Here is a 21,876-nt window from a genome sequence, read left to right on the forward strand (position 1 = left end):
GCAAGAGAACAAAGTGAAGGTTGCTCCAAAAGGCAAAGAGTCTAGCAGGCAGGCTTCCAAACCCTACCAGCTAGTCCACGCAGACCTGGTTGGTCCACTTGTGCCCTCTTTGGGTGGAGCAAGGTACTTCATGGTTCTAATGGATTCTTTTTCCAGGTACATTCATGTGTTTATGCCCGAGCAGAAGTCGCAAGCGTTTCCTAGGTTCAAGGCATTCTGTGCTTGGTTGGAGAATGCTCACAGTAAACGTATCGGCTGTCTCTTTACTGATCGGGGCGGGGAGTTCACTTCTCAGCAGTTTGAAGCTTTCCTGACTGAGAAGGGAATCCAGCATGACTTGTCAACGCCTAGATCGCCATGGATGAATGGACTTGCGGAGCGAGCAAATCAGACTTTGCTTCAAGGCCTGAAAACCTTGTTGCATGATGCCAACCTCCCTGAGAAGTGTTGGGGGGAAGCTCTGTCAACGGTTGTTTATACCGTTAATCGGAGACTGTCATCACCCATAGGTTGCACTCCGTACGAGAAGATGTTTGGTAAGAAACCGAACGTCAAGCACATGAGAATCTTTGGTTCTGACATGTGGGTACACACCCCACAAAGCAACAAGCTTGGGAAGCGTGGGGCACATGGTTTGTTCATGGGGTACGAAAAAGGTGCATACAGGGTATGGATGACTAACTCTAAGTCCATTAAGTTCACCAAGAGTGTTGAGTACAATCCTAAGTGGGGGGGAAATGTGGGAATTTTCCAGAGTTACCCAGAGGAGGATGAAGGTGATGTGAAAAAGACAGATGATGTTGAGGAAGATGAGGAGGAGGATGACGATGATGGTGATGATCAGAGTTCAGATTCCAGTTCAGTTGGTGGCGCTGCTGCTGGTGTCAGTGACAGTGATGACACAGCAGACTACAAGAGCGCAAAGGCCTCAGTCAGACCATCTGATGCGTCTGACAATGAACTGGAAGAACCACTGTTCACCATTGGTCACTTTTCTGCTAAGAAGGAGGAGATGAGTCCAGAAGACTTGCATCTAGTATGCAGGTCTGAAAGGGCGACCAAAGAGATTTGCTGATGAGTTTGCTAAGACAGCAACTGCTGTTCTTAGTAGCTCAGAGAAGGTGTGGGAACCTTCAAGCTTCAAAGAGGTTCAGGAGTTAACCTCTAAAGATGCTGAGCCTTGGCTTAATGCCATGAAGGCTGAAGTTGATTCCTTGAACAGGAACCAAACTTGGGAATTGGTACCGGTAGTCCCAGGAATGAGACTGGTTGGCAGCAAATGGGTCTTCAAGGACAAGACAGACCAGAATGGCAAGGTTGTCAGACACAAAGCCAGATTGGTTGCCAGAGGTTTTTCACAGGTACCAGGACAGGATTACCACGAGACCTACTCGCCCACCGTCAAATATGAGAGCATTCGGCTGATGCTCAAGATAGCTGCAGAGGAGAAACTGCATGTTTCCCATCATGACATTAATACAGCTTTTTTGTACGGGATTTTGGGGGAGGAGCTGTATATGCTTCCACCTGATGGAATGCAGATACAGAAGGGAATGGTCTGTAAACTGCGGAAATCCTTATATGGTCTCAAGCAGAGTGCCAGGTGTTGGAACACAGAACTCACTGAGACATTGCTTTCTCTAGGTTTTCACCAGGGCAAAGCTGATCCATGTGTCAAGGAGGAGGGGCAAAACAAACTGTATTGTTTATGTTTTGTTGATGATCTTCTGATGTTTTGGAAGAATCAGGCTTTTTACCAAAGCACCCTAGCTCAGCTGAAGGAGCACTTTGACATGAAGGATCTTGGTGAGGTATTCAATTATCTTTCTCTGCAGGTGGAGAGGGACCAAGCAGGTAATTTTCTGGTACACCAAACACAGAAAATTGCTGATGTATTAACCAGGTTGAATTTGGTTGATGCAAACCCAACAGACACACCGATGGTGACAGGTTACCAGGTAGATAGTACTGCTGAAGCGTTTTCTGACACTACGCTGTACAGATGCATTCTAGGCAAGTTGAATTTCATTGCTAGATGCTCAAGACCTGACATAGCTGTAAGCACTAACCTGCTTAGCAGACATGATAACAGTCCTACTGTTCAGGATTGGAAAGCTCTGAAGCGCATAGCCCGCTATTTGAAGGGGACTATGCACTACAGGCTGAGGTTCACCAGTCAGAAGACTGGAGGTCTTGAAATCTTTGCAGATGCAAGTTTTGGAAGTGACACCACGGATGGTACAAGCACTTCTGGAGTATGCTACATGTACAACCACTGTATGTTTGACCGGTTGTGCAAAAAGCAGACAACAGTGAGCCTAAGTTCCTGTGAAGCAGAACTCAATGCTCTGTCATTTTCACTCATGGATTGTGAATGATTGATGCAACTGTTTAAGGACATCGGGGTTTCTGTGAAATGTCCTATACAAGTGTATCAAGACAATAGATCCTGTTTGGCTTTGCTGAACTCAGAGAGTTGCAAGCAAAGAACCAAGTACTTGCAGATTAAGCTACATCATGCAAGAGAGTGTATTCAAAAAGGACTGATTCAGGTGTCCTACATGGCAGGAAATGAAATTCCTGCTGATCTGTTGTCTAAGGTTGTTAACAGAGAACAACTTAAGGTTTATGTACAGAGGTTGCAATTGGGTTGAACCACAGGTACTACAGGTTACACGGAAAGGGGGAGGATGTTAGGATATTTCTGTTCCACCTTAAGAGAGAGCAGGCTTGTGAGTCACAGAGTCTGCGTATTTCCTGTTGCTCAGGATGTTTATGTTTGCTATTGCTTTCGTTTTCTCTCTCTGCGCCAGAACACGCTAGCAGGCGGTCATGTTTTTCTTTGTTCTGACCAACGCTGAATAAACATTCTAAATGATACCCTCCTGAGTACAACTTTTGCTGTGTGAATTCTGCTGACAGAGTGTGCACCAGCCTAAGAATGTGGCAATCTGTTTCTGAGGCTTGGTGTTGCTAATTGCTGATACTGCACGTCTACGGGAGGTCGATGGATCGTCCGGCAGCCGGCTTGGGGGCTCAGATGGACTTTATCTCCCTGGCAGTATCCCAACAAAGCCAACCAAATCATGCCCAATATGATCAGCGGACCCGCCAAGGTGGCCACGTGAAAGGCGATGACCTCGGAGTGGGTAGACACCCGCATCCTCATGGGAGGCGTTCGGTGTGTGACTTCACCTCCCAACAGTTCTTTCCCATCAATGGTAGTAACTTGCAACAGAAAATCCAAAGGCCTCAGCTTCAGTTGGTGCCGGGCTGCAAATTCCTTGCTAAAAAAAGATGCAGAAGCACCTGAGTCCACTAAAGCGAATTCCTCCACCGTCTGGCCATTGGGGAGCTCTAGAATCATCTTCAACATTATGCTTGCTTTGGGGTGTCTAAGCTGGGGACTTTCGCTGTCGCTTGCGCCTGGCTGTTGCCCCGGTTCATCACCAGCCAGGCCTCCTCGTTTCCCAACATCTTAGGAGCCTCTGCCTCAGTCTGTTGAGCAGCACCAACCATTCCCTGCCAGTTACGACGCTCAGGACACACTCTGGCAAAGTGCCCTGCTTTCTGACAGACAAAACATTTCTTGGCCGCTTGCCAGTGTTTTTTCTCCTTCCCGCCTGGCCGTTGCATTTTCAAACCTTCCCGCGCACGGGCAGCGTCTATCTCCATCGGCTCTGGCATTTGCTGACCCTCTGAGACAGCTGCCGGCATTTCAGGAATGTGGTTACCATGGTAACTCCTTTCCTTGCCTTGTCTCTTTTCCCACTGTCTGGCTTCTTGTCTCAAACCCACAGCAAGCGCAGCCTTCATTAACCCATCCATGTCCTTAGGGCGTGGACCCCTGGCCAGTTCGTCCTTAACTTCCAAGTTCAAACCTCCCTTAAATAGAGCTTGTACTGGCTGTGACTCCAATTCCCAGCCCAGTTTGTGTATAAGCATGGCGAACTCGGACCAATAATCACGCACCGTGGATTTGCCCTGCTTCAAAGCTAAGAACTCCTCCTGTGTCTTGTCAATTAAACTTTCATCTGAGTAGATAAAGTCCATAGCCTGCCAGAATTTGGACAGATTGTTGAGCGCTTCATTCCCCGAGGCAATTAACGGCCTCACCCAGCTCTTGGTAGAGCCCGACAGGTGACTAATTACGTGAGAAACTTTCTGCGCATCATCCTCAAACTGAGCGCTGTTGTGCTGGTCCCGGGGGGAAGGTACTGCTACCGTAGTCAGAGTTCACAAGATGTGAGGCGAGGTCCGAAACAGGGAGCCGGGCGGGGACAGGAACTCACGGATATCAGAAGCATGAAGCCGGGCGGGGAACAAGAACGCTGGAAGGTCAGAAGCAGGAGGCTGGGCAGGGAACAGGAACACTGGAAGGTCCAAAGCTGGGAGCCGGGCGGGAACAGGAACGCTGGAAGGTCGGAAGCAGGAAGCCGGGCGAGGAACAGGAACACCGGAGGAACAGGACTGGATGCTGGCCGGAACAGCTCTTCAATAACGACGTTGCTCCCGCAACCTGGGACCGGGCTGACTGACCTTTATCTTCTCTAAGGCCAGGGGCGGTCCCGGCCCCCAGGAGCCCCGCCTCTCCTGGCCTTAAGGCGAGCACTCCTCCTGGGAGAAACCAGTTCCCTTCACCTCTCTGCCCTAAGCCTCTGCAGTTCAGGAGAGGCTGAAGGGTTACTGGGCCCCGGGGGAGGCTCTCCTGTAGGCACTGAGTCCTCAAGCACCTCTGGGGCCAGAATGGTTTCACCTGGTGCATGCTCCTGGGGATCTGACACAGGTGCAGGCTCCTCAGAATCTAGGCCTTGCCCCAGTTCAGCCGGCCCTGGAGGCGGGGACTCCTGTGCAGGCTGGGATTCCTCTGGGTCAGCCTCTGAATCGGAATCCCAGGCCATCACAGCTGTGCAGTTCCAAAAAATAACGCATCTCAGTTTTGAAATCCAAATAAGTTCCAGGGTCTCCACAAAATTTTTCCACCCACGCAGACCTGCCCCCTGCCACTGGCCCACCTGCGGTTCTTTGCTGTGCTGCTCTGGATTCCATAAGCCGAGCCTGCAAGTCTGAAGCACGAGCCTGAAGAGCCGCATTTTCTTTCCTCAAGTCTGCCAATTCCTTTTCCATAGTGGGGCCGTCTGCCTTCTGTCACTAGCTTCCCGCAGCAGTGTTTTGAGAAGCGTCAAGCTGTGGGGGATGTGTTTGCTGCCAAGCTAGTTAGGAGATAACTTTCCAGGCACTGAGCCACTTCTGTCCGGTAGATTTATTACAGCAAATTCCAAGCCAACACCGGAGCTCCAAACTGTGTTGCTCAGTCAGTTGACGCTTCTGAATTTTTGTGACATTTCTTTCTAGACAAGCATGCCCAGCGGGGCAGGGAACGCCTCTTATTTCCCCTCTTCTGAAAATAGCTAGTTCTTGGAACAGACTGGCCACTCCCTAATTCTGTCTCTGATTCAGAGGACTGGCTGGAAAAGGGCTGTTTAGGCTCTCGGTAAGTGCTTCCATGCCCCCCCCCCTTTTCTCTGGCTGCCTCCTCTTCCCTGACAAACAGGAACAAAGGAAACAGGAAACCAGTAAACATCACATCCGTCTTCCTTCTCCCGTGAGACTTCCAATAGCTTGGACTGTCTCTGGAATGTAAACAGAGCCTTGTGACTCTGAGAAGCTGCTCAGTGGCAAACAGAAACTAACATCCTCCCCCTTTCTGTGAACACCACTGGGCAGCGTGTCAGTACAATCTCAGTACAAACCCAATTTCTGTACATAGGTACAGTGTTGATCCCTTGGAACAACCTTGGACAATAAATCAGCAGGAATTTCATTACCTGGCATATAGGACACCATTACAAGTCCTTTCTGAACACATTCTCTAGCATGTTGCAGCTTCAAATGACCTTCAGAAGTCAGCAAAGCCAAACATGCTTTGTTGTCCTGATAAACCTGGATTTGACACTTTACAGGAATTCTCATGTCTTTACACAATTGTAACAACCATTCACAATCCACAAGTGAATAAGACAGTGCATTCAGTTCAGCTTCAGAAGAACTTAAGCTTACTGTTGTGTAATGGTTATATGGGGTTGCTCGCGCGTAGGTTGCCGCCACTCCTGGCTAGGTTGCCTGGTTAAACCTTTTCCTGGTTGGACAGCCCTTCACTTCGTGGCTGTTTCAGTCGCTAGCAGAATCCGTCAGTGGGCGTTTCTTGAACTTCTTCCAGCAAAGAAGTTCTTTGACGCCAAGTCTACGCCTACTTTCCCTGCGCGGAAGTCTTCTGCGCAGGGTGGGTGTGGGTAGCGGAGGACCTGTACTCTCCCCGCTGGTCTCCAGCGAAGAGTCCTGGAGCCCCCTCTCCGATTCCCCCATCCGCCCCCCTTTATCCCTGGTGTTACGCTGATTTCCTTCCCCAGCCGATGAATTCCCTCTCTCCCTGCTTGGCCCTTCTCCGGCATCGCTTGGGAGCCTTGCCTCCACTTCTGGCTCCGATGTCAGTTCCCTGACATGTTGTTTGCTTCTTGCACAACCAATCAAATAGCCCCTGGTTGTACATGTAGCAAACTCCAGATGTGCTTTTCCTGTCTGTAGTGTCACTTCCAAAACTCGCATCAGCAAATATCTCAAGGCCGCCAGACTTCTGATTATTAAATCTCAGTCTGTAGTGCATAGTGCCTTTCAAATAGTGTGCTATGCGTTTCAGAGCATTCCAATCCTTAACAGTAGGATTGTTGACTTGTCTGCTTAGCAAATTACAGCTAACTGCAATGTCCGCTCTTGAACATCTGGCAATGAGGTTTAGTTTGCCTAGCACACTTCTGTACAATGTAGTGTCAGAAAATGCTCCTTCAGTGTCATCTACCTGATAACCTGTTGTCATTGGTGTGTCTACAGGGTTAGCATCCATCAGGTTTAGTTTGGTTAAGACATCAGCAATTTTCTGTGACTGGTGTACTAAAATATTACCATCTTGGTCTCTCTCTATTTCCAGAGATAGGTACTTGGTTACCTCACCAAGATCTTTCATGTCAAAGTGCTCCTTCAGTTGAGCTAGGGCGCTATTGTACATTTTAACATCCTTCCAAAAAAAAAGAATATCATCAATATAAAACCAGCAATACAGCTTCTTTTGCCCTTCCTCTTTGACAAATACACATGGATCAGCTTTACCCTGCTGAAAACCCAGAGCAAACAACACTTCAGTGAGTTTAGAGTGCCAGCATCATGCACTTTGTTTGAGACTATATAGGGACTTCTTTAGAGAACAAACAAATTCCTGTTTTACCTGTACGCCATCAGGTGGAAGCATATAAAGTGATTCACCTAGAGATCCGTACAAAAATGCCGTATTCACATTGTGATGAGAAACCTCTGGCTACAAATCTGGCTTTGTGTCTGACTACCTTGCCATTCTGACCTGTCTTTGCTTTGAATACCCATTTTCTGTCAAGCAGTTTCATTGTTGTGGGGGAGGAAGGGAAAGGAGAATGTTAGCCGCTTTGAGACTCCTTAAAGGGAGTGAAAGGTGGGATATCAAATCCAAACTCTTCTTCTCTTCTTCTTCTTCTTCTTCTTCTTCTTCTTCTTCTTCTTCGGAACTAGCTCCAATGTTTTGTACCTCTCTAAGGAATCAAGCTCAGCCTTCATGGCAGTTAACCATGGCTCAGCATCCTTTGAGTTCAAAGCCTGGATCTTTTGGAAGCTTGAAGGTTCAAATACCTTCTCAGAGCTATTAACAATAGCAAATTCATCAGCAAATCTCTTTGGAGGTCTACCCTTTGTGGATCTTTCAGACCTGCAAATTAGACTTAAGTCTTCAACGCTCTCCTCTTCTTTCTTAGGAGAAAAGTGGCCTATAGTGAACAGTGGTTCCTCCAATTCTCGATCAGAGCCTTCAGAGGGTCGCATAGAGGCTTTAGCACTCTTGAAATCCTCTGAATCATCTGATTCAGTTTCAGATTCAGAATCAGAACCTTCATCAGTGGGTGTGGGGTTTTGCTGCTGTTTATCCTCAGACTCTTCACTGTCATCAGGATAACATTGGAAAATTCCCACATTCTCCCCCCACTTGGCATTGTACTCAACACGTCTAGTGAGTCTAACTGTATTAGTGTCAGTCATCATTACTCTGTAAGAACCTTTCTGATATCTTAGAAAGATACCATGCAAACCACATTTTCCTAACTTGGAGCTTTGTGGTGTGTGAATCCACATGTCAGAAAGCCACTATTGAACTCGAGAGGAGGGGGGGTTGCGGGCCACCCCCTCCCACATACGCGGGGGCTGCTTTAGCCCCCGCGAGAAGAGGGAATCCCCGGGCGTGTCCGCGACCCAGCCCGCCAATCGGCAGGCAGGGGAGGCAGGGCCTAGCCCATTTAAGGCCAGCGTGCCCGGGGACCGCCCTCTTTTCCCCGTTCCAGCTGCCCAGTTTTTTGCTCCGACCAGCTGCTTCATTTTTTCAGGTCCCAGCTTGCACGTGGAGCCAGGTTGCTTTGTTGCTTTGTTGCTTTGTTTTCTATATCAATTTAGAGCGTTACTTTGTTTCTTTTTCACATCTTTGGGAGATCGTCGTGCTTCTTGTTTACGGCAAGGGCGCCAAAATGGGACTGGTCGCTCGGAACTCACCGTCCGATCGATCGGAGCACCGTAGCGTAGCGGAGCCCCTCTTCATACCTTTTCGTTCCTACCTTTTGTTTTCGCGCTCACCGCTTGCACGTGGAATTTTGCATCCATTGCTCCCGACGCATCGCCAGCGCCCAGATCCCACTGAGAGCAACCGTCGCCACAACCCTGCCGTGTGGATCCCCGATTCTGTCAATTCATCGCTGCCGCGCAAATCGGCGAACTCTGGACACGCGGCTGACTTCAGCAGCCGCTTGAGGTGGGGGTAACCCGGCCAGTGAGGGCTCTCAGCAGTCGCTAAGGGGTTGCTGGGGTTCTCCTTTCTGGGTTGGGTCCAGCAGCAGGGTGTCGGATTCACCCGTCCAGACGGAGGGCGGAAAAAGTGTTTTCTCTTAACCTTTCTTAATGTACAGTCAATAATCCTGTTCTAATAAGCAGGATCACAGGAGTGCTGGCAAACTCAGTCCACGCATACAGGGGTATCCCCCCATTGCGCTTATATTGTCGGTCGCTCTACAGTATAGCAACCTCCGAGTGTGGTTGGGCTTAGTCGCCACGGCAACGATGCTCTTCTTCTGCCATCTTGTAGGGTGACCACATGGTCGCTCGGAGCCGCCATTTTAGGTGAGGCACGGGGGTTTCTTTGTTGCAATTCACACCGCTGAGTAGTTGTTTATACCGGCTGCTCTGAAGTCGCAGCCGCTTTCTTTCCTTGCTTCAAAGTCGCATCAAGTTTAATTCATTTGCGGTTCAAAGCCGGGGGTGATCACGAAGTAGCTGTCCTTGTGGTGTTGTATTATATTGAGTCAGAGCGCTGAGCAAGTTCTGGGGAAAGAGGCATCGTGCGTTCCAGGGAGTTACAGCAGACAACTTTTCGGGTTTTGTTTTTGCGTTCCCGCTCCAAGGGAGAAAAGGGCAGCGCGCTTACAGGCACGGTGGAGGCTAGGCAGTAATTTTTAAAATAATTAAAGTACCGGTGGCATCTATTGGATTCTATCCTTCCGATTTCAAGGCATCAGGCTAACAACTAAGAATAATTTGGCGACATTGCAGTGCATAATCACGATATTGTTATCAGTTAAATCAATTCACGTTTGCAGCAGTAGGTATTGTTTATAAGCTGCTTATTAACCTTTGCGTCTTGGTGTCTGGCGGTTCTTACTGAGCTGTGCTGGGCGGCTCCAGCTTCATTCTGCTGTCGGTGTAGGCAATTCTGAACTAAGTTAATTTTGCTATTAAGTGATAACAATACATGATAAGAGTTTATTAATAGAATAACACAGCTGAATTAAAACATTAATTAAATAAATACTTAGTTAACTAATAAATAAATAAATAAATAATATATATATATATATATATATATATATATATATATATATATATATAAATATAAATAATTGAATAAATAAATATTAATAATAATAAAAATAAAATTATAATAATAATAAAATAAAATAAAATAAAATTGACAAACACCGGATCTTGGTGACAATACTGAACTAGTAGTTTGCAAATAATTAGAAGTCTTCCTTGTGTCTTTCATTGTCGGAATGGCTTCGGGGGGTAATCAGCAGGCAGCCCCCACGGGCAATCAACCAGCACCTCTGCCATGCCCTGCAATCCTCAAGCCTTTGCTCAATTCTTCATGGCCTTTGAAACATTTTATAGGCAGTGTAGGCCGAGGGCTCTGGCACTTCCGGTGCCAGAGTCGTCACAAGAAATTATACCCGATACTCCCCTTAACATTCAGGAGCAACAGGGCACATCTGCCGCTGCGTCGGTCAGCTAGAAACTGCTGCTATCGGACGCCCCAACACTTGCGCCCAATCAGCCATTGCTAAGAAAACCACCGCAGGCGCCGGTAAAGGTAAGGCACCCGCTAAGGGTGCCAGTAAGGGAAAGGCACCTTCTAAGGGGACCGGCAGTAATACCATGGCACAGGCGATAGGCACCCCCAATGTTTTTCAGGAGCAACAGCCCCAGCACAGTTCAACGGAAGGTAGCTCAGGTTCCGACTCTGATACGGAGCAGATGGAACCCCAAGTCGCCCAGCCGGCTGCCAACGAGAACTCGGCCAGCAGTGAGGTGCAAGGGGGCAAAAGAAAGTCCAAGAAGAAGCATACGTCGGCTAAGAAGAAAAGAAGTAAGCAGTCTGAGACAGAGGATGAGTCAGGTACGTCATCCTCGGATTCTGATAGCGAGGGCCCTATGGATGGTTACTGGGGTTTCGGGGAACATAATCATGGGATCCCACTTTGGGCACATGAGAGGAGGGCTAATTCACACCGTAAGATGTTCAATGGAACATTGGAATGGAAGGACGGGGCGTTGGTGGAAGATGTAAAGGTTTCCACCAATCAGTCGACTCACACGCTGGCGGGTGAGACTGTGGCATTAACCTATGAGAATTTTCGTAGAAACGCTTCTCTCCTGCCCTCCACCCGGTGGGACCTAAGGGACCCCAATTACTGGGGCGAGGACGTTAACGCCTATATCAAAAAGAAAAACCAGGAATTGGCCAAGTCGGGTAAGACAGAGGCAAAACGGCGCCGCCAGTGCTGGGAGTACAACAGGGGTGTGTGTTCGCGACCTTCCTGTAAGTATCTTCACGAATGTGAGCGGTGCCTGGGAAACCACCCAGCCTCTGCGTGCTTTAAGAATAAGCAACAGCCCTTTCGGGGGGCAGGGGGTACTTAAACAACAACAATACCGGGGTGCCCCCGGATCCTCTCATCAAGGACCCAGTAACCGCCAGTAACTTGTATCTCGGTCTTGCCTTTCCCCCCATCCGCCTCCAGCCCCTCAAAACCCTCCTAGACCAATACCCTGATAGAATAGCCGCAAAATACCTTTGGGACGGGTTCTCCATGGGATTTAGAATCCCAGTAGCATTCCCCCCCAATACCGGGGACCCCCCAAATCAGAAGTCCGTGCGGGAAAGGCCAGAGATAGTTAGGAAAAATATACAGGAGGAGATCACGGCAGGCAGGGTTGCAGGCCCTTTTCCCGAGCCCCCTCTGGAGGGGCTTCACCTATCCCCTCTGGGCATAGTACCTAAAAAAGCTCCGGGGGAATTTCGCATGATCCACAACCTCTCTTACCCAAGGGGAGGTTCCGTGAATGATGCAATACCTCAGGAACTGTGCACGGTAAAATACGCCTCTTTTGACCAGGCAGTCAAAATGATTCGTAGATTTGGCTGAGGAGCGCTCCTAGCGAAATGCGACATCGAGTTCGCATTCTGCTTCCTGCCTGTGCATCCAGCAGATTTCCGTTGGTTGGGGTTTAGATTTGAGGGGGCGTATTTCATCGATAAGGCATTGCCTATGGGCTGCTCCGTCGCATGCTCTGCATTCGAGTCCTTTAGTACCTTTCTTGATTTGTCAGAAACAAAAATTCTCATGTGCTTGATGTATGGTTTCTTGCCAAACATCTTTTCATAGGGGGTACAACCATTCGGTGATGATAATCTGCGATTATAGGTGTAAACAAAACAGCTGAGCGCTTCTGCCCAATAACCCTCTGGAAGATTGGCATCATGCAGCAAGGTTTTCAAGCCTTGAAGCAATGTTTGGCTTGCCCTTTCACAAAGTCCATTCATCCAAGGAGACCGTGGGCTTGAAAGGTCATGTTGAATTCCTTTCTCAGTCAGAAAAGCTTCAAAATGCTGAGAAATGAATTCTCCCCCTTAATCTGTAAATAAACATTTAACCTGTTTATCATGCACATTTTTCAACCAAGCACAGAATTCCTTGAACCTAGGAAACGCTTCTGATTTCTGCTTGAGATTGAACACATGAATATATCTGGAATATGAATCAATGAGAACCATAAAGTACCTGGCTCCACCCAAAGAGGGTGTTAGTGGACCAACGAGATCAGCATGCACTACCTGGTATGGTTCTGTAGCTTGTCTACTAGAAACTTTACCTTTTGCAGCCATTTTGACTTTGTTTGCTGTGCATGCCTTGCACTTCATGTGGTACCTGCAGGGTTTAATTGTCATACCTTCAACTAAGGCAGGCATTTTGGAAACTGCCTTGAAGTTTAAATGACCAAATTTCCTGTGATAATCATGAATACATCCTGCATGCAAAGCCTTGTTAGTATCTGCAATACAACAAGTTTCATCCTGCACAACATCAACAGGATCATCATAATGCAATACAAACAAATGATCAATATAATGCAACACAAAGTCATCTTTCTTGGTGATGGTGCACTTCCTCTTCTTGAAGGAAATGTCTATGTTCTGTTAGTCAGCTGCGAGACGCTCAGTAGGTTGTGTGCATCATCTGGAACAAAAATAACATTACGTATCGATGCATCCAAGCTGTGAAGAACAACCGTTCCATAGCCTTGACTGGAGATCGTGTGGTCATCCGCTTGGTGAATTGCACCTTCCTGCGGAGTAAAGGACACGAACAGGTGTTTGTCTTGGCAGATGTGCCGGGTCGCTCCCTGTTATATGTTATCTTGTCTGTTTTTTTCTATGGTATCAAGAAAATCTTTAATAAATATCTTTAAAAAAAAGAGAGAGAAGTGAACTCCCCGCCTCGATCGGTAAAAAGACAGCCGATACGTTTACCATGAACATTCTCCAACCAAGCACAGAATGCCTTGAACTTAGGAAATGCTTGCGATTTCTGCTCAAGCATAAACGCATGAATGTACCTAGAAAAAGAATCAATTAGAACCATGAAGTACCTTGCTCCTCCCAAAGAGGGCGCAAGTGGACCAACCAGGTCTGCATGCACTAGCTGGTAGGGTTTGGAAGCCTGCCTGCTAGACTCCTTGCCTTTTGGAGCAACCTTCACCTTGTTCTCTGCACAAGATACACATTTCATGTGATATTTACAAGGTTTGATGCTCAAACCTTCAACCAACTCTGGCATCTTGGCTAGCGCTTGCCAAGACATGTGACAAAATTTTCGATGTGCATCGTGAATGCATCCTGCATGAAGAACTTTGTTAGTTTGTGCAACACAACAAGAATCAACATTAGACACAACAGCATTGTCATCATAAGTTATACAGAATAAACCACCCATAAACTTTGCATGCAAAATGTCCTCTTTGCCTTTTCTGATGACACAGACATTCCTCTTGAAGGAAACCTCAAAACCACACAGAATCAGCTGTGGGACACTCAACAAATTGTCCGCTGCTCCTGGAACATAAAGTACATTACTGATGGTTGTATGCAAACTTGCAAGTTTAACAGTCCCTTCTCCTGCAACTTGCAACGTCCTTCCATCAGCCAGGTGGATCTCACCTTCTTGAGGTGTGAAGGAGATAAACAGGTGTTGATCCTTCGATAAATGGCGACTCGCACCTGAGTCCACAACAAATCTGGCTTTTGGAGCAGTCTTTGCAGCAAGCAAAACCTTGTTTTCCACCGGCGTGGGCTTTTGCAGCTTGCCCCCCTGCTCCTGGCCATGAGACTTGCCTTTAGCCTTTGGTGAAGCTGTGCCAGCTAACAAAGCCTTGTTTTCCACTGGCATGGGCTTTTGCAGCTTGCCCCCCTGCTCCTGGCCATCAGACTTGCCTTTAGCCTTTGGTGAAGCAGTGCCAGCAAACACCGCTTTGTTTTCCACTGGTGTGGGCTCTTCACCCCCCCCCCCCCGCTTCGGGCCATCTGCAGGCATCTGTCTTTGTTTACCTCTGGCCTTCCGGCCTCTGCAAAGACGATGACCTTCGTTCCCACGAGAAACAGAGCTCTCAGCTGCCGACTGCTTGGCTCCCCCTGGAGGCTGGAATGCTGCCTGGGCTGACATCACAGTCTGCTCCCTCTGCGGCTTGCAACCGGTGCCCTCTGCATCCCTGCATTCACTCGCATTCTGGGAAACAGCCAGGACCTCCGATGCATTCACACCCTGGGCATTCAGACTCTGAGCTGGGATGACCGGCAGATGCGCTCTCTTCAAAGCATTCCACATCTTACGTGCCATCACGTTGCCAGCAAGCGTTTTTATTTCCTCCAGAGAGACGGATAAGACGATTATGTCAATGGTCTTCGAATTCTGGGCCTCCCATTTCTCTGTCAGAGGAACTGGAGGGGGTTGAGACACAGTGTGCCATACTCTATACTGACATAGCAAACTCTCACACCATTTTGCCCAGGTCTGATAATTTTTCCCATTTAACTTTGGGCATTCAGCAGAGGCTTGGAAAAACTCCATTTCAGGTTTTCCTTGAGCCCGAGCCTCTCTCTTTACCTCAAAGAGTCCTTATCTTGGCAGCTCATTAATCACGAAGCCTTCTTGGCTCAGCTCCCAGACCAACTTAGGCCAGCCAGACATCAAAGGCTCTCGGCCGCGGCTTTCAGAAAAGCCTCCTCTTTCGCTTTTCCACATACCTCAGCAGTCTGTCGCATTTTTACCCTCCTGTAAATGCCGTGAATCTGGGCCCATAACATGTTGTTGGGATACTGCCAGGGAGACAAAGGCCATCACTGCCTCCACGTAGTCTCCGGATGATCCATCGATCTCTGGTAGTCACGCGGTATCAGCAATTTACGACACCAAGCCTCAGAAACAGATTGCCACATTCCTGGGCTGGTGCACACTCTGTCAGCAGAATTCACACAGCAAAAGTTGCACTCAGGAGGGTATCATTTAGAATGTTTATTCAGCGTTGGTCAGAACAAAGAAAAACATGACCGCCTGCTAGCGTGTTCTGGCGCAGAGAGAGAAAACGAAAGCAACAGCAAACATAAACATCCTGTAAAAAGAAATGCACAGACTCTGTGACTCACAAGCCTGCTCTCTCTTAAGGTGGAACGGAAATATCCTAACACTCCCAAGTTGACAATGAAGAAAGATCTAGACGTCTTCTGGACCTTTGGAGTGAAGCGTGAGACCATTGCCTTGTGTTGCGTCATCCTGGACTTCTGACCTTTGCCTTTGCCTTTTTCATGCGTTGAGCTTTCGCTGCGCTGCTCTGTTGCCTTGGCCTTGGGATGCTTGCAATCCCTCTTCATGTGGCCTAGACGTCCACACAAGTAGCATTTCACTGCCTTCAAAGCTTTGGCGCCATCTAGTGTCCTTCAGAATCGCCCTCTGACAAATAATTAACGACCTGAGCCTTTGATAAGGCTCCAAGGCACGTTCCCCCATTCAGCAGAGTTTCCAAAGCAGCAGAAGTGATGAGATTTATGGCTACATCACTATGCTTTATTTCTTACTACACAGACAGCAAAGAAATATACATCCTCTCTCTATGAAAGCAGAGAGCAACTGAAACAAAGGAACAAAGGAAACAGGAAACCAGTAAACATCACATCCGTCTCCCTTCTCCCGTGAGACTTCCAATAGCCTGGACTGTCTCTGGAATGTAAACAGAGCCTTGTGACTTTAAGCAGCTGCTCAGTGGCAAACAGAAACTAACAGTCACTCCCTGCTGGGATATTCATGGTAACTACTCAATAGTCGTTATATTGACCCTACTCAATAAATATGACTAACTAGGGTATAGGGACGCGGGTGGTGCTATGGTCTAAACCACTGAGCCTCTTGGGCTTGCCGATCAGAAGGTCGGCGTTTCGAATCCCCGTGATGGGGTGAGCTCCCGTTGCTCGGTCCCAGCTCCTGCCAACCTAGTACTTCAAAAGCACACCAAAAAGTGCAAGTAGGTATTGCTCCAGCGGGAAGGTAAACAGTGTTTCCGTGCACTGCTCTGGTTTCGGTGTTCCATTGCGCCAGAAGCGGCTTAGTCATGCTGGCCACACGACCCAGAAAAACTGTCTGCAGACAAACACTGGCTCCCTCAGCCTGTAAAGCGAGATGAGCGCCACAACCCCAGAGTTGTCTGCGACTGAACTGTCAGGGGTCCTTTACCTTTACCTTTTTAACTAGGGTATATGAATTTCAGTTGTTCTGCTGTCAAGAAAACTTAGTTGAGTGAAAGCTAATGCTTTTAATTGTTTTTAGAAGTCTTAAAAAAGTCTTGAAAATTATTAATGACCTGGTTGCCACCTGGGGCTCCTTCAGAAAGAGCAGGATATAAATTGAATAAATAATAATAAATACATAATGTGTGCTTGGGACCTGAGATCTTTGTACCCATTTTTCATACCTGGCTGCAGTGCCTGATAAATCACTGAAATTGATATACCCTAGTTAAAAAGGTAAAGGTAAAAGACCCCTGACAGTTAGGTCCAGTCAAAGGCAACTATGGGGTTGCGGCGCTCATCTCGCTTTCAGGCCAAGGGAGCCGGTGTTTGTCCACAGACAGCTTTCCGGGTCATGTGGCCAGCAAGAGTAAACTGCTTCTGGCGCACGGAAACACCATTTACCTCCTGCCACAGCAGTACCTATTTATCTACTTGCACTGGCGTGCTTTCGAACTGCTAGGTTGGCAGGAGTTGGGACAGAGCAACGGGAGCTCACTCTGTTGCAGGGATTTGAACCGCCGACCTTCTGATTGGCAAGCCCAAGAGGCTCAGTGGTTTAGACCACAGCGCCACCCGCGTCCCTTTTCCCTCCAAGGTAGGCAGTGACTGATAAAGTACTTCTAGCCTTTCAGAAAAGTTGTTGTTGTTCTTTATTAAATTTGTATACCACCCTTCATCCATAGATCTCAAGGCTGTTCAAAACATAAAAATACAATATAAGAACATAAAATACTTAATAAAAACAAGAAAAGAAATCTACAAACTAATACTCCCTCCCTCAAACACACGCGCTTACTCAGCCAAAAAGGCCTGGTTGAAGAGGAACATTTTTGCCTGGGAATTTAGAATTTGAGATGCAGCTGACCAGAGAGACTTTGAGTGCATAGAGACATGCCTCACGGCTGTGCAGGGTTGGGCGATGTCAACTTTTCAACATTGTGGTGTTGAAAAATGGAGGGAAGAACTAGCTGTGTTGGGACCAGTCCTGCAAGGCGCTGGAGTGAAACTGCCGAGGCCCTTCATCCAGGTAGCATAATTACATTTTACTTGAACATGTGGTTAGTTTGGGGGGATTCAGTGGTTAAAGTAGCCAGGCCAGCTTTTGGGTGAGTCAGTGGGCCTGGGCATGGTATAACAAAGGAAGTGGCTTTGTGCCAGAGGACAAATGGGTGGGCCCTGGGCCCCCTCCCTCACCTGGCTGCTAGTGAGAAGGGCAATAGCCAGCGTTGTGTGAGAGAGCTGGGCTAGAAGCAGGTGGCTGGCAGAAGCCAGGGCGTCAGAGCTGTACCCGATTCCTGCTTGGAATCCAAGGCTGTGGTCGTGGGAGAAACAAGACCCTTTCGGGGTGCTGATGCTGTGAGCATCTCCATTGTAGGCTCAGGTTGTATATATGTGTAGATAAACCATCTCTCCTAAAGACATAACAATTGCTGCTGTCCATCATTCCAAGGAAACCAAACATGGGTAAGTGCCTGAAACCCCTGGAGTCCCACACCCTTCGGAGACTGGGGTAGTGAAGCACAAAAGAGTGTGTGTGTGTGTGTGTGTGTGTGTGTGTGTGTGTGTGTCTACTTGAATTTGCTTTAATTCATGCAAATTAATATAAAATAAATTGTTGTAATAATTTTAAGGTGCACACGCTTAGTGGGCCACACTCCACAGAAAACCAGTAATAATGATAAGTTATTATTTATACCCCACACGTCTCGCCGGGCCTCCCCAGCCCCTCTGGGTGGCTTCCAACAGGGTATTAAAAACACAATAAAACGTGAAACATTCCCTAAACAGGGCTGCCTTCAGGCGTCTTCTAAAAGTCAGATAGCTGTTTATTTCCTTGACATCTGATGGGAGGGTGTTCCACAGGGCGGGTGCCATTACCAAGAAAGCCCTCTGCCTGTTTCCCTGTAACCTCACTTTTCGCAGGGAAGAAACCGCCAAAAAGCCCTCGGCACTGGGCCTCAGTGTCCAGGCTGAATGACGGGGGTGGAGACACTCCTTCCGGTCTACTGGGCTGAGGCAGTTTAGGTGTGCTGGTCCAGGGGAGAGGTTACCGTGGGGCGAGGTCCAGGACCTGAGTCGAGGGTCGGCAGACAGTCCTCCACGAGCGAAGCGGGGTCCACAGCAAGGAGCCGGGCAAGGACAGGAACAGGACTGGGTGCTGGCCGAAACAGCTCTTCAATGACGTTGCTCCCGCAACCTTTATCTTCTCTGAGGCCGGGGCAGTCCCTGCCCCAGCTCAGCCAGCCCTGGAGGCGGGGACTCCTGTGCAGGCTGGGATTCCTCCGGTTCAGCCTCTGAATCGGATTCCCAGGCCATCACATTAGGGCTTCAAAGGTCAGCACCAACACTTTGAATTGTGCTCGGAAACGTACTGGGAGCCAATGCAGATCTCTCAGGACCAGTGTTATATGGTCCTGGCGGCCACTCCCAGTCACCAGCCTAGCTGCCACATTCTGGATTAGTTGTAGTTTCCGGGTCACCTTCAAAGGTAGCCCCACATAGAGAGCACTTCAGTAGTCCAAGTGGGAGATAACCAGGGCATGCACCACTCTGGCAAGACAGTCCGTGGGCAGGTAGGGTCTCAGCCTGCGTACCAGATGAGTCTGGTAGACAGTTGCCCTGGACACAGAATTGACCTGCACCTCCATGGACAGCTGTGAGTCCAAAATGACTCCCAGGCTGCGCACCTGGTCCTTCAGGGGCACGGTTACCCCATTCAGGACCAGGGAGTCCTCCACACCAGCCCGCCCTCTGTCCCCCCAAAACAGTACTTCTGTCTTGTCAGGATTCAACCTCAATCTGTTAGCTGCCACCCATCCATCCACCAACCGCCTCCAGACACACAGGACCTTCACCGCCTTCACTGATTCTGATTTGAAAGAGAGGTGGAGCTGGGTATCATCCGCATACTGAAGAACACCCAGCCCAAACCCCATGATGATCTCTCCCAGCGGCTTCATGTAGATGTTAAAAAGCATGGGGGAAGAGGACAAAACCCTGAGGCACCCCACACAAGTGAGAGCCATGGGGTCTTAACGCTTATCCCCCAACACCACTTTCTGGGCACGGCCCTGGAGGAAGGAGCGGAACCACTGCCAAACACTGCCCCCAGCTCCCAACCGCTCCAGACGGTCCAGAAGGATGTCATGGTCGATGGTATCAAAAGCCACTGAGAGATCCAGCGGAACAAGGAAACAGCTTTTACCCTTGTCCCTAGCCCGCCGGAGATCATCAACCAGCGTGACCAAGGCAGTCTTATGTGGATCAAGCTTCAGTTTGTTGGCTCTCATCCAGTCCATTACCATTTAATTTTTAAGATGGCAAAAATGGCAAATCTTGGCATTCATGTGGGAGGAGGCAGTTCTCTGGGGAAACTGATCTCCCAGCTGTTGTCAGACTACAACTCCCAGCATCTTTAGCAATGCTGGCTGGGGCTGATGGGAGTTGGAGTTGAGGCTGATTTTCTACCCCTGGTGTTCATCATTTTGACAGAAAAGGAAGCTGTACTATGAATATTTTAAGTCATTTTCAGGCTTATTAAAAGGACAGAATGAATAGCTAGCTGAGCTTTCCTTCTGGTCCACCTGGGGGCAATTATTCAACACCACCTTCTTCATGGAGTTTGTTCACCATGATTTCTGAATCCCACTACAAATCTCAGCATCAGGCAAGCGATTCCCCCTCAGGTTCTTGGCCCCAGGTATAATAATAGTGCTGACCTACCTTACAGGGCTGTTTGTAAGAATTAATGTGGAAAAGCCTGTGAAGAACCTTTGAGGACTTTGGTAGGCAGTTGTGTAATACATAGTGTATAATAGCATGTAGCTACCTCCCAATGATAATCCTTACAAAAGCCCTGTAAGGTAACGTTTATTTAATGTTCAGCCTGTTAACTGATTGCCATGTAAAGCGTCTCCAAGCAACTTACAAAACTTTAAAAAAGCATAAAGCATAGCATAAAAGTATGTGTTTTTTGGGGGGGATCCATATATTACAATAAAAAGCATACAAAATCTGCAAATCATGCCCTGTAAAACAGAATAAAAACTTGGGTAGCAAAACAGCTTGGACCCGTTTACTCATGAGATTTCCTTACCCCACCTGTGCCCACTCGCTTTGTACAGTGGAATTGGTGCTGCTACAGCTGCCAAACAACACCCGTCTTGCAATTGCTTAGTGTGGCAATGCCAACACTGTGGAACTCCTGGCCTATTGAATTCAAGCAGGAGCCTTCACTGTACTCTTTTTCGTGCTTGCCAAACCTACCCGGATGCTTACAAAGTAGAAGTAATTTTAATCTGTTTTAGTATTTTAACTTCTGTATACTTTTTAAGGTTTGGTTGTGGTTTTTTCTTGTTTTTACTTTTTTTTGTAAATGGCTTTGAGGGTTTTTTTACAATCAAGTGGTGTATAAATCTTATGAAATAAATACATAATAAATGAAACACATCCTGCAAAAATCTTCATAACTCTTCCAAAGTGCCTTGGAGGGAAGATAAAAGTTTTTTTTAAAAAAAAATATTTATTGAAGGTTTTTTTTATAAATTACAATACAAATAAAGAAACAAGATAACACATATCATGACATATTTTCTTAACTTCTTTGGACTCCCTCGCATCTCCCGCTCCTGCGTTCCTAATTTATAAATATCTAACCAGCAATTTATCACCTTATTTCCATTCTTATTATCTAGTTTTCCAATGTTGTGTCTCAAATTTTCGATATCATTTATTCAAACCTTAAAAATTTAAATTTAGCCTAATAATTATCCAAAATTTGTCTTTTCTTAAATTTAACTTATCTTCATATATCACTTCACCTAACTTAATGGTGCCAAGTTATTTATAATCTAGCATCCTTCTTAACATTCATACAATTTACAATGTTTCTGTAGGTAGGTCTTGAATTTCTTCCAATCTTCTTCTACCGTCTCCTCTCCCAGGTCCCGGATTCTGCCAGTCATCTCGGCCAGTTGCATATAGTCCATCAGCTGCATCTGCCACTCTTCCAGTGTGGGTAGATCTTGAGTTTTCCAACTCTTAGCGATGAGTATCCTTGCTGCCGTTGTTGCATACATAAAGAATGTTCGGTCCTTCTTTAACACCTTCTGGCCGACAATGCCCAGAAGGAAGGCCTCTGGTTTCTTAGGAAAGGTATACTTAAATACCTTTTTCAGCTCATTATATATCATTTCCCAGAAAGCCTTCACTCTAGGGCAAGTCCACCAGAGGTGAAAGAATGTTCCTTCATTTTCTCTACATTTCCAACATTTGTTATCAGACAAATGGTATATTTTTGCAAGTTTGACTGGGGTCATGTACCATCTATATATCATTTTCATGCAGTAAAGTTCAGCCCCATG

Source organism: Podarcis gaigeae, assembly GCF_964106915.1.
Source record: "Podarcis gaigeae genome assembly, chromosome: W".
NCBI classification, from domain to species: Eukaryota; Metazoa; Chordata; class Lepidosauria; order Squamata; family Lacertidae; genus Podarcis; species Podarcis gaigeae.